Raw genomic sequence first — 13054 nt, forward strand, 5'->3', positions numbered from 1 at the left:
TTGCACCTCAAACCCTGGAATCCCGAGGCATGGATTGAAAGTACATAGGAAAAAAAAAATAATAATAATAAAGAGAAAGAAAGAAAAAAAGCAATCTCTTTCCAGTGACTCTCAGATCACTGACACCATCGCCCATAATGGAGCCAAGACGGTGACTTTTATCTCGCTGTTCCTCATAGTCCTTAATTTGGAGCTCATTGACAGGACAGACGGTAATGACACTTTCAGAACTGTTATGGTCTGGAGTGACAATCTCTCCATCTCGTCCATGGTTTATTGACACCATGGGCTCATTGTGACAACTTAGGCTTGTGATTTCAGAATTCTCAAGTGACGGGCTCGTTGGGGGGGGGGGGGGGGGGGGGGGTTTAATTCAAATTATAGACTAGCTGTCTATATTGTGAATTCATATTTAGACGGCACTTAATCGGAGCAGAGAGATGGTGCTATAAATAATACCATCAGTGCTTCCCATGTGTCTGTCTGCTGTCCTCTGCCCCAAGATGACCCGGGAGAGCCTTTTCAGGAGGGAGCCTGGCCACTCCCCAGCATCCCTTGTAGGGCTTAGGCCTGTGTGTGTGGACAAGGAAAACCTTAAGGGTGCATGAAAGATCTGAACCCCCCGGGCTGGATTGTGGTGCAGTGTCGCAGGGGAATGGGGCTGCTCCTGGCACCCCTCTGCCCTGGACAGGCTTGCAACAGCTGTGCCTGGGGATGGGGAGGAGAAAGGAAAGGTAGAACGAGCTAATCTGCCCTGCATCCCGGTTGCTTTTAGGATCTGTTTCCTCCACTCTTCCACTCCTCGAGATCTGGAGGAAATGCAGGTGTCCATAAAGCCTACTTCCAAAAGACACTCATAAGGTAAAACCGCACTTTACCACCAAGCGGGGACGAACGAGGACAAGCACGGGGCTGCCCCAACCCACGCTGCCCGCTGCCCGCTGCGTGCCACTCCCGGCTCCCTCCCGGCTTCAGGACCGACCCGCAGCTGGCACCGAGCGAGCCCGGGGAGCGCTCCTATTTTGGTTACAGCCTCATTCAATGCGCCAACTTCTGACCCTCGGAGGGGGCACTTTCCGAGCCCTTTACAGCCCCCTCAGCACTGCTGTTTCCAGGGGAGCCCCAGCAGCCCCGCTCTGAGTCCGGGTTAATCATTCACACTGCTGCAGGAGTCACTGCGCTTTTTGCAAAGCGCTTCCTGACGTTAGAACGTGTGTACCAACCTCTCTGTATTTTTTCTGTTTCCTGTGGTAATTGACATATAATATCTCTGTTTATAGCTGGCTTGACAGATCCATACAGATGTGTATTTTTGCTTAATTTCAGAGTTATATATACCCAACGCGCGCCGAGGAAAGAAACAGTAAAGGAAATCTGGGAACTCCGTTGTGCAGAAATTTGCGCAGGGCTCTTGCTATTATTTATAGAAAATGAGAAGCCTTTATTTTGGGACACATTGGGAGTTTCAAGCGGAGATCAAACCGAGAGAACGGAGCGCGCATACTCTGCGCGACAAACAATGATCCTTAAAAACCACAGTTCGTACTTCATGTCTAAAGCGAAAAGTTTACTGTGAGAAGCACGGCCGCAGGAACCGCTTCATAGAAGAAATGCGGCATTACGACTTTCAATCAGGCTGCCGACAGGAGCGACAAAATCACCCCGATTTAGCAGGAATCATTTGGTTCCCATTAGCGTTCCTCCCCGCACGCAGGACGCACAAACCGCGGTCAGTGTTACCGCACCTCGCGAGCACCGCGCAGATGCCTATAAAATAAGCGGCGAATTCATGTAAAAGTTGGTGACAATGCGGCACTTCGCATATTTTGGTTGACGGTTTTGTAACACGCAGCTTTCTTTTAGATCTGTCAACAGAGAGGAAGAAACCCCCCACTCCACGCATTCACTTAAGATAACGCTTCTCCCTTTCCAGGAGCCGGGCGGAGGTGTGGGGGGGTTATTTTGCTCTTTTTTTGGAAGGGGGGAGGAAGACTACTTCATTACTTCGCCTTAAAATACGACATTTGCGAGCACTTTGCCTTAATGAAACGGAACCGTCGAGCTCTGCTCGCAAGTAACACCTGTCAGTGCGACTGAGCTCCAGCGCCTTGGGGGGAAATCACAACCGCAGCATCCGGAAGGCTGCGGTGTCCCGACAGCAGCGGGAGCTGGGGACGCAGCTGGGGACGAAGGATTTGCCCAGTGCCACCCACTACCGCGGCGTGCAGAGCGCGGGCTGTCGGCGCGGTCCCGCAGCAGCACGCTGGCCGAGCGACAGCGGCATAAGCGGACACTTCTCCAGGGACGGGGCTTTCGGCAGCTCTGCTCACACATACGTCTGTGGCGTTACGTTTAATGCCTGTACATCCACACAGCTCGAGCTGGAGGCTCCTTCCCTTCCCGTGATTTCTCTCCCTGCCCATCCCCACTTCCCCACGCTCACACGCAGCACCCGCCGGCCCCGGGGGCTCCGCTCCGCACCCCGCTCTCCGCAGAGCCGCGGTTCCTCCGCCAGGTCCCCGCGGGCGGCTCCGGGTGCTGCCGACAGGGGGCGCCGCAACCCGCTCTCAGCGCCGCCTCCCGCCCGGCGCGGCCCCGGAAGAGGGGGAGAGCCCGGAGCGGAGCGGGGTCGAGTGCGGATCTTCAGGCTCGGCAGATAAAAGAGATTAAAGGCTAAATTCTCTCTCTCTCTCTTTTTTTTTCCTTTTTTTTTTTTTTTTTTTTTTTTTTTTTTTTTTGGTAGCAATTTTAACCAACCACGAAAACGCGGAGCTTTCATCCTTTGATGCATCTCAGAAAGAAACTGTTACATCAGTTGTGAAATTACATCGTTTCGGAGCCGGCCGAGTGGAGTGGGAAAATAATTTAATTAAAAATAATCATAATACGAGGACCAGAGCTTCCGCTGAGGCACTTAACGGCTGACACACACCCTCCGTCTCGTCTCTCCCAGCGCTCCCGATGCCGTTGCATGGGAGGAATTAAACCCACATAACCCGGCGGGTCGGGGCTGTCCCCTCGGGGCCGCACAAAGCAGCGCTCGCCCCGCGGCACACGGTGCTCTCTGACCACATTAAGCAGAAATAAAATGGTACCCGGCTGCCCACTTTCCCCCTGCTACAAAAACTCTTCACCTGTATTTAAATAGCATGTCTTTAATTACAGCGGTTGGGGATGTATGAGGCTGAAATGAAATTAGCAGTCATTACCAGTCCTTTAACTCCGTGGTGCTTTTGATCAGCACTAAATTAGCTTTCCAGTCCTAACAAAGGCTCTATAGCAAGCAGTGGGCTGTAAATAAGACAGCTCGACCTGCCCTCAACACCTTTTCTCTTGTCAATCACAGCTCTATCATTCAGCCCAAGATTAACCTTTATCTACCAAATTCTTACCCCAAAAAACAGAAGGGGGGGCGGGGGGTGAAGAGAAGGCGGAGGGAGGAAGAGGGGGAAAACCCAACCTTAACTTTGCTAACTGTAACTAAAAAGAGCCTCCCTTTAAGTGGCATTATAATGAGCCAAAATGTCAAAATCGATCATTCCCAGCCCAAATTGCAGCGCACCGGGAGGCAGCGTTCGGCGCAGGCAGTGACACACGTCGATTGACTCGCAACTTCCCCGGGCGCGGCCTCTTTGCCCAGCGAGGGCTCCGTCCAGGGTCGCCCCGCGTCTCCTCTCGTGTTCGGGTACCCCGTCCCCAACGCACGGCTCTGCGCGGATCCCCGTACGGCCGCGAACCCCCCAACGTCCCCCCTTTCCTCGGGAGCGCCCCCGGAGCCGCCGCGCAGGAGGGGAGCGGAGGGAGGGTGCGGGACAAGCGCCGCCGGCAGGGGGCGCCAAAGCGCAGGCGCCGCGGGCGCCGCGCCAGCGCTGCTGCGCGCCCGTTGCGCGCCCAGGTAACCCCCGCAGCGCGGCCGCCCCCAGCCCCCGCGGAGCGCCCCGGCCGCCTCCCGGACAGCGCAGCGCAGCGCCGGCGGGACTCAAACGCCTGCCGCCCCGCAGCGGAACTCGCCCCCGCTCTGCGGCTCGCCCCGCGGGGCACCAACGAAATAGCGGCCCCGGTCGAAGCAGCCCGCGGGGTCTCCTCGGTCCGTGCGCGCCGGCGTAGGGGCGGGCAGTGCGGGGCGGGCGGCGCGGGGCGGCCTCGGGCGGCTCCGCTCCTGCCCGGCGCTCCGGTCGCAAAGCGGCTGCCGCGCAGTTGCAGGCAAACCCAAACCCGCGCCCGAGTCCCTCAGTGTAACGCCGTCGAGCTCGGAGCGGCGGGCGCAAAGCGGCAGCGGTATTTCTCCATCGTTTTAAAGGTCACGGGGGAGGAAGGGGGAAAAGCGTGAATGTCAAAGTTGTGGTGCAGTACTTACATGTCGGTGCCAGCGCAGGGTGGTGGCGGTGAGCGGTTTGATTGGCAGCTTAGAGCGAAAGTCCGCGCGGACTCCTGAGCCCGAGTCCGCCGCGGGGCTGCGAGCACTTCTCACCGGACAGAGGCAGCTGCAGGCAGCCCGCACGTCCCCGCTCCTCTCCTCCTCCAGCCAGGACGGAGAATGAATCCATTTCGGCTTTTCTTCCCCCGGCTCTCCTTCCGTTTGCCTACACATCCTCCAAGTCCTAGCCCTAGCTTTTAACTGCGGTCCCTGGAACAAGAGGGGAAAAAAATCGTTTATGGCTTAAAAAATCCAAATGGCTGATTTTGTGTGTGTTATAAGAATGCACCCGCGACAACAAAAAAGTCACTTCTCTGTCCCCCACCGTACAGCAGAAGAATAATAAAAAAGCTTTATATTTTTGCAGTGGGTATTCAAAGATAATTTGATGCCATTGTTTCTGCTACAGATGGTTCTTTTTAATACAATAACACTGCTCTTTGTGCATACTACACACAATAAAAATCGAAAGCGTTCTCCTGAATAACCATTTTGTTCTCGCTTGTATACAGGCCAACAAAAGCTGCCGTGAGGTAATGGGTTCTGTTTATTGAAGCCATAGAATAGAGGTTTGATAAAGATTTTTGTATATAAGGGGAAAAAAAAAATTAAAATGAAGACCTCGCAAGGTCGAGCCGATCCCTGCGTATTTACTACTACTGAAATATTTTATCAATATATTTCTTTGACTTGCAGCTGCAGGGTTCCCCCCACCTCCCCCCACCATTCAAACATCTGTTTCTCTGAATGTGGGGAGCTCCGCAGCCCCAGCGGCCCCTCCGACCCGGCTGTGGGGCAGAGCGGGGGCACAGCGGCCCCGAGGCGGAGGAGCCGAGAGAAGCGGGGCCGAGCAGCGCGTGTGCGCATCTCTGCGCGCGTTCTTCGGCGACTTGCCGTCCCCGCGCACGAACGCACGCCCCGAGAGCAGCTCCCGGCGTGGGAACGGGGCCGACCTCGTCCCCGTCGGTCCCCCGCTCGTTCCTGCACGCCGGGAGCCGCACCGACCCCTCCGCAGCTGCCGAGCTGCAGCCCCGGGGCGCACCGTGCGGGTGGGGGCAGTGAACTGCCGCGGAGTTCTCGTGCCCCGCCAACTTTAAGCCGAGTAATGAACACGCGAGCAGCGCTCCGAGGGAAGGATGGATAGCACGGAACCGGAGAGAAGCGCAGCTGGGAAATGTTTTCCCGGGTCCAGAATAGCGCGCCCGAAGCGCTGCCCGCTGCCCGCTTCTCAATGCGGTTGAGACTGTAGCGAGCGGAGGAGAGCCCCGAAGCCAAAGAAAGTGCTTAGACAATGGGGCTCTGCGGGAAAGTTGTTAGGCAGTGCCTGTGTTTGTCTACCTTTCTATAGGAATTAATGCCACAGTGCTCTGTGCCTCTGTAGCCGGGACTGACAGTAATCCACCTCTGTGACTTCTGCCCTTTGTGTTTTCACAAAACTCGGCTCACTTGTAGCACGACAACAGCACGGAATAATGACTTTAACCTTCAAACATTCTTTAATTAGCTTTTTCAGCAGACGCAAAGATGCCCAAATGAGCCCTTTGACAAAAACTGACCTGCGCCTTCCAATTCTACTTTCACTTTTGGGACTAAGACGTTATTGGTTCCCAACTCGTCTGAAGTCATCTAATAAGGGATTATTTAGGAACTATTACCCACACGCCAATTAAAGCCTCTCCGATGAAATTCGGGAGACAAAGATAAGCATCAAAACGGAAAATTAAACTATTTGCGCATAGCTTGTTTTTCAACAACCCATTTTCCATCTCAGGATAAACATCTTCGAGCCGGCTCGCCCCAGCAGAGCGGGGAGGGAGCGCAGTGCGGCGCCGAGGCGGCTCCGAGCGGCCCCGGGGCGGTGGCCGCGTACCCTCCGATCCCCGCACGGCCGCTCCGCTCGGCTCCGGGCCCCTCCGGCCGCCCCGTGCCGCTCCCCGGCCCCCCAGGCCCCGCTGCCAGCGGATGGGGGCTCTGCTCAGCCCGGGTTTAACGCCCAGAGGGCAGCGGAGCGCACACAAGAGACCTCCTAACATTGCACCTCTAAGCGCGAAGGAAAAAACCATCAGTGGTATAAGAACCCAAAAGTTGGGGAAATCGTGCAAGTGCTTTCCTAAACACTGGGCAACATTAGGGAAGAAAGTGCCGCTACTATAGAAAAGGTATTTTGTTACTCACAGCGGTGAAGGAAAGGGATTAGTAGGAAAGGCGCGTTTCGCTACCTATAGAGGTGCTTTGGGTTAAATGGGAACCGGGCTCTGAGCAGTTTAATACGGACTTAGCGAGGAAAGATGATTTTTTTTTCCCCCAGACAAAGCGTCCCGATGGCTCAGAAATTGAACGTCGTTCTTAACAGCTGTATACAGCTCTTGGAGAGAGTTTCCAAGCAAATTACAGCAGCGTCCTACAGCAAGCTGACAAAGAGATTCCGGGAATGCCAAGCACCGAGGAGGGAAACACGAATCCCTCTCGTTAGCCCGAAGCACGAAATTGGCATAAAGCTCATTTTGCTGATAGCCAGAAACGAAATCATCAGTGCGTGGGACCGGGCGGCTGCAACTTTCAGATGCGCGGGATCAACGTGTGACACTTTCTCGGGGAGGGGGAATAACCATGAAGAAAAAAAGAAGTAAAACGCGTGAACCATGGGTTGGAAGGGCTCTGAGGGACACTCACATCCCAACACGCCTTTCTCGCCCCGCACGGCACCGGTACGCATAAGCTATGCCCCCACGGGATGGGACACTGAATGTCATAGAACCAGAGTGTTATGGTGCGCCGGATTTTGGCTTTCACAGTTCATTTAAGACTCGAGAAAACAAAACAGAACAAAACATCTGCATCCAGCAGCGTAGATGAAATAGCGGATAACTCCGAATTTACGCAGCAGATCCTTATCTCATACTGGATACCCGAGCAGTGAGTTGGCCAGAGGCGCCCTCCCTTAGACGCCCGACGCACCGCCGCGCCCGGGGAGCAAACAACTCCCGAAGTCGGGCCCGGGGCAAGCAGGGCCCCGCACCAGCGCACAGCTCGGCACCAGCCGCGCTCCTCCCGCTGCCCGGCGCACACACGGACGCGTTCTGCTCGCCGCGGTCTCGGCTCGGGACGCTCACAACGAGGACACCACCGTCCCGCAGTTGCCCCCCGAGCGGAGCCGCTGCGCTCCCCGCGCCCCGAAGGACGGGGTTGGAAGTGTCTGAAAAGACCCCGGGCCGCGGGGCTGCTCATTCGCGAGTCCTTTCACTGCGTTTCCCTCTTTTCACTAGGGAAAGTTCTCCCGTGCGATCGTTTCCTTAAGTTCTTGGCAGCACGCTTTCAATTAAAGCACGTTCGGGCTTTTCTATCCCCAAAGCGTGCAGGCAGCTCACCAGGATTCACACCGGTCGCACGGACACACGGCCCTTCAAAGAGCTAGAAAAGCTTCCCACCACCTCACGGTGTAGAAAGAACATTTGTGAAGCACCGACAGCAGTTTGTTTGTTTTGTCCTGGGATACGGTAGTAAAAAGCCTGCTTAACTGCAAGCAAAGAACAAGCAGTCTCCTGAGGAGCTGCAGGTTTGCAGGGCAGGCAGGCCCTTCTCTGTGCAGAAATGTATGTCTGAGCTTCAGACGTGCCTCCGAAACCTGGAGACCTTTCAGTTCTTTTCCCTCCCTGTGACCGCTCTAAGAGATCTGAAATAGTTCATTCTTTATCTCAACGTTCACTGCAATATTTCTGCTGCCAATTGCTGTGGATAGCTGCAGTGCCAAATACGCCTTTACTGAAAGTTGAGCACAGAGTAAACGACACATTTCTCTTGGGAAATATTCTGTTAGCACTTTGCCCGCACATCATAAGGACCTGACACCTTCCTTTTTTCAGTCCTTTAGATGGCAACTTTCTCTAGAGTTAGGCTCCTTTCACATTCCGAAGATGAATTTGTCACAGAAGGTAGACTTATTTGCAATAACTGATACCTTCCTGTGTACGTTATGTCAACGTATCACAAATACATTGATTCTGAAAGTACTTTGACAAATAACAACAGTATTTAAAGCAATTTAAATAGTCCGTGTCTGTATTCATGCATACAGTAGGCATGTACTTCACACACCTGTACATATGTTACATACCATGACAATACACAGTCTACACATGCATGGCACATGATACCTGGCATTCAGAGGACTCAGACCCCTTTCTGCACACACACTTTCTGCACGCACACTTCCACATGTCTGAGAGGTATGCATGCATTCTTACATCCTAAGTGATAAGAGATCATTCTGAATGCTGAATTCTGAACGTATTGCTGTGAGTAAGGTGGCAATCCCCAAACCACATCAAGTCATTTCTCAGAACTCCTGTCCCATTACATGCTCATTGCTGCTGTCAGCAGCCTGGGACTAAGAAGAGACAGAGCCAACCTTGGCAGAAGGCTTCCAGCAACATCCAGAGAACAGTTTCCTGGCACTGTGCTGCCTGGCACTCTGTCATCACTCACTTCAGTTGCAATGTGAATTTGGAGAGGTTATTTTCTCCATGGTTTCTGTATGGTTTCAGGTAGTCCCTCATCATCACCACCTCACCACAGGGACAGCTGCCGATCTTTAACCCCATTCCCCATAGCCTGCTATGAGCAGTGACTCAGGGACTCAGTGAATTTAGGATGTTCATATGTTCAGCATATGTGGAAATACCCAGACTTAGAGACTCTCACTGCAACCATCACAGGACTCAAGACAGCAATGAGGGTCCAAGGTGGGCCAAGAGTACACCGTGCTCAACGCTTTGCTCTGAACATGGGCAATGAGTACAAACCACTCCACACAATTTGAAACCTTCTGTCAGTGACACAGAGTAGCAGCTCTCAACAGGTCAAAAATCCAGCTGAGGGCTATTTAGGAGAACATTAACAAATGAGGATATGCAGAAATAAGGGATATCTGTTTGCAGCAGGAAAAGGGCAAACAACTCACACTGCATCTGGCACGGAATTAAAAAGTGTACAACAGATTAGATATCAGCCACTTCTATCAAATCCATGCCCAGGAACCTAGGGGGAGGGAAACACGGAAGAGCAGATGCTTAGAAGGTAAAACACCCCAATTAACCTCATTATCTTTTACAAAACTGTACTATTAATATTCAGGGGTTTTCAAATTACTGTTGTTGTTGTTGAAGAGAATCTGTTGACTATAGCATGTGTTTTGCTGTAGTCTCCCAAATCAGCATTGCCCTTCTTAAGGTCAGGGGAATGTATCTTAAAACATTCATATATTTAAAAAATATGTATTGTTATTTTAATAGGCACTGTGGATAGTTTAATTTGTATCTGTATTAAATTAAACATATGGTGAACAGGGTATAATAGATTTTCTATAATTTAGCTGCCAATGTGGCAACAGAAGCCAGTTACTCTCACCAGCAGACTTGTCAGTGGTTTGTTTACTAGCTTATTTGAATTAAAATAAAGCTTCGCTTCTGCTGACTGCACATCATTATCTATGAGACCATAATCCTGCTAGCAAATCCTATATCTTCCAGAACTGGCTCTTTTGTTTGGGATTACTGAGAGCTTAGCCTATAACAAAGAGGAATAAGGCATCCCTCTCATCCTCGTAATTAAGTGTGGGGAGTAATTTAGAAACAAACCCAGAAAGATGTACAATTTGGAGTTCTGCTTCCATACAGGATTGGGGAACAGAAGAGGCCAAACACTGATTATGGCACTGCAATGTTAAAGCTATTAAACTGCTGTACAACAGGAACCCGGCTTTTAAAAAGAAATGGCAACTATCAGTAAAGTATTAGGTTGTTTTATACTACAGACATTTTTTTGCTTATCTAAAGGTATGCTGGAAAATTTGGGTGGAGCTTGGAGCCCAAAGTCTATTTCAAATCTCAAATTTTCTACCTGCACACAGTACTTCCATGTCACCCTCCTAACAAATCCATTTTGAACTAATAAATGAAGCTTGAATTATTTTAAAATCTCCCTTAGTGATTTCACTATTTTTGAATAAGAACACTCTCCAGGAATAGAAATAGCTCCAGCAGCTGAACATATCTACTTAAGCGCTACCTTTTTGTAGCACCAAGATTTGTATTTTCCTTTGGGAATCTGAGCAGGTAGTTTGGAGATGTCAGCATTTTCAAATGACCACAGCATTGGGGATATAATAGAGAATGTTTTAACATAGGTACTGTGAGGTCAGTCAAATGCACCTGGGTGATCTTTGGTGCTCATTCACGTAATCCGTTTCTCTTTCTGTTTGAAACATGAATTATGTTACATACAAGTAGTAGCAATTAATAACAAGGTCACAAAAAATAGAAGTCTCGGGAGTATAGAGATACACAGTATCTATTTGCAGAGGGCTAATAAGGACAAGGGTTGATTTATAAAAGTCTTCAACATTAATTGTCACAGATGGGAATTCTGAGGACCTCTGTGAAACCAAATGAGGCCCCAGTGAATTATAAAGCAGGTCCTTAGACTTTAAAAACATTTAGGCAAAGTGACAGTTCAGAACATCTGTTAGCCTTCTGTCTGAGCATAAACTGGATGTCGTGGAGTGCACAGCTGTAGGCATTTTCTGCTTCTTTTTGCCAACATCTGTCACAGTGTTACAGTAATATAGGTAATTATCAACACCTCATATAAACTGTTTGCTATTTTAATTTCTGAATAAGTAAAATTAGCATTATACCCCTTGGGGAAAAAAAAAATCCAGGAGAGGAAGAACATACATTCCCTTTTAAAGCTGAATGACAGATCTGATCATTTTAGGAGAGCTGAAATGCAGGGGAAAAAAAACCCTCTAGTACAAATAAGGTCTTTAGGATAACATAAAAGACTTAGGTGAGAACAAGTTTAAATATCCTCCCTTTCTCTCTCTGCCTCTTAGAAAAAGACATCTGAGTCTCATCTGTCATAAGCAAAGAAGATCAGTAGCAAGAAAAGACAGGAAACCGTTAATCATCTATGGTTTTCTCCATGCACAAGCAGCTGTCAAATGATGTATGTTTTACCACAGTAACAAAGCCAGGGGCTCATCAGTACCAAGCAATTTTACTGTCAGTTGGTCATCCTTCTCAACAGCTGCAGTAAGAAAGAGATCACCTTGCTGTGGTGCACAGAGGCTCGACCTGAGCAGCCGGTGAGGGGCAACAAGCTGCAGGACTTTCAGAAATAGAAACATGGTCAGAGGTCCCCCAGTAGCCAATGGAAAAGGGTACACTTGGAAGAGATTGTCCACAGAAATGCCTTGAAGCCATTTTTCAGGACGTTTTGTCCCTTTTCATGGCTAGAGATAGAAACCACTGCCCTTTCTTCAAGATCATCTACCTGGCTGTGGACTTGGGCTCCTGTGAAGATGCTGATTCCCAAATCATCAAGCACATTTGGAAACAGCTGCTCACTTGGTGGCTGTCGTAATGAGAGAAGTGCACCCACAGGCTCCTAGAGCACAGGATAAAGAACAGCAGAACAACAAAGCAATGCTGTCAAAACAGCACTGGAGACCATGTCAGTCTTAACTTGCAAGTATGAGCCTAGTGTCAGAAAATAATCAAGGGGCAATAAATTTTACAGCATTTTATGGAAGTAACAATCACATCCAGTTCATACGTATTTTGCTTTCACCACTAAAAGAACAGCACCTCTGCTAGAAGTTAACATTCCAACATGGAAAAAGTGCCTTTAGCTCTTTTTATAAAGAGGAGGCACATGGAACAAAGTGGTCACTAATACGCTATTTTTAGTGCCTGAACTACAGTCCAGAAGATAATACCCAATTACTTGATATAGTGCTCTATACACTCTCTGAACAACAATAGTGGATTGAGAAGCAAGAGAAAGCACCAGAATATGGTTTTGAAGTCATTCAGATTTCATGTATTTTATTTTCTTCTTAAAAAAAAAAAATAGGCTTTGAAAAGAGGTGCAGTGTTGTCCTGGTTGAAGGAGGGGGGCCAGAGAAGAGTTTAAAGGGAGATGAGAGCAGATGGGGCTTGAGAAAGAAGAGAGAGAGACCTTGACTACAGGAAAGGAGAGCTAGGGCACAGACAGCCAGAAATCTAGAGAAAAGAAAAAGCATCTGGGGTGCAGTCAGAAAAGGCATTGGCACAGCTATAAGAATGTCATAGGCATAACTGTAAGAAAGACCACATCCAGGACAATCTGAGCAGTTGTGACCAATTCAGGATTTTACCAATTCTGCCGTCCCCCCTGGCTTTAACTCTGCTGCTGATCTTTGCTGACTGAGCTGCTGGTTTATTTATTTATTTTTTCCTTCATAATCTCCGCTAGCAATAGAGCAATTTTAATAAGGACAGAGAGAGAACAGCTGTGAATCCACACTGGTTGAAACAGACAGTGAATTTTTGGAGGGGGATGATGTCCGGAACCATTCTTGTCTTACTTTTATTTTTAGCTTTTTTTTTTTTTTTTTTTTTTTGTCTCATCTTACTGTCTTCACTATTCATTAAGTATCCCCTTCTTATTTCACGCACAGTCAAGACTAGCTGGAATCATATGCGTACTCCATGCAGCCTGGGGTGTAGCATTCCTGCAAAGACAATCCAGTGAGGACCATTGCAGCTGAGATCCTGAACCACCTGGGAAAGATTGGTAGACTGAGCAAGACAGAGG

At 49.8% G+C, this 13054-nt stretch overlaps 1 protein-coding gene across 4 annotated transcripts in view; it reads right to left on the reverse strand.

Moving 5' to 3' along the window:
- Positions 1-13054, reverse strand: part of SOX2 (SRY-box transcription factor 2) — an 80279-nt gene that overhangs the window by 38818 nt on the left and 28407 nt on the right. For 2 of the 4 annotated variants that reach the window (XR_011904723.1, XR_011904721.1), the window contains exon 1: positions 4358-4732. The gene's annotated coding sequence lies outside the window, so the exon portion shown is untranslated. Of the gene's footprint in view, positions 1-4357; positions 4733-13054 lie in introns of those variants that run through there. The other 2 variants (XR_011904724.1, XR_011904722.1) reach the window with 1 other exon arrangement.

This window comes from Excalfactoria chinensis, chromosome 9 (genome assembly GCF_039878825.1).
Source record: "Excalfactoria chinensis isolate bCotChi1 chromosome 9, bCotChi1.hap2, whole genome shotgun sequence".
In the NCBI taxonomy this organism is placed as follows: domain Eukaryota; kingdom Metazoa; phylum Chordata; class Aves; order Galliformes; family Phasianidae; genus Excalfactoria; species Excalfactoria chinensis.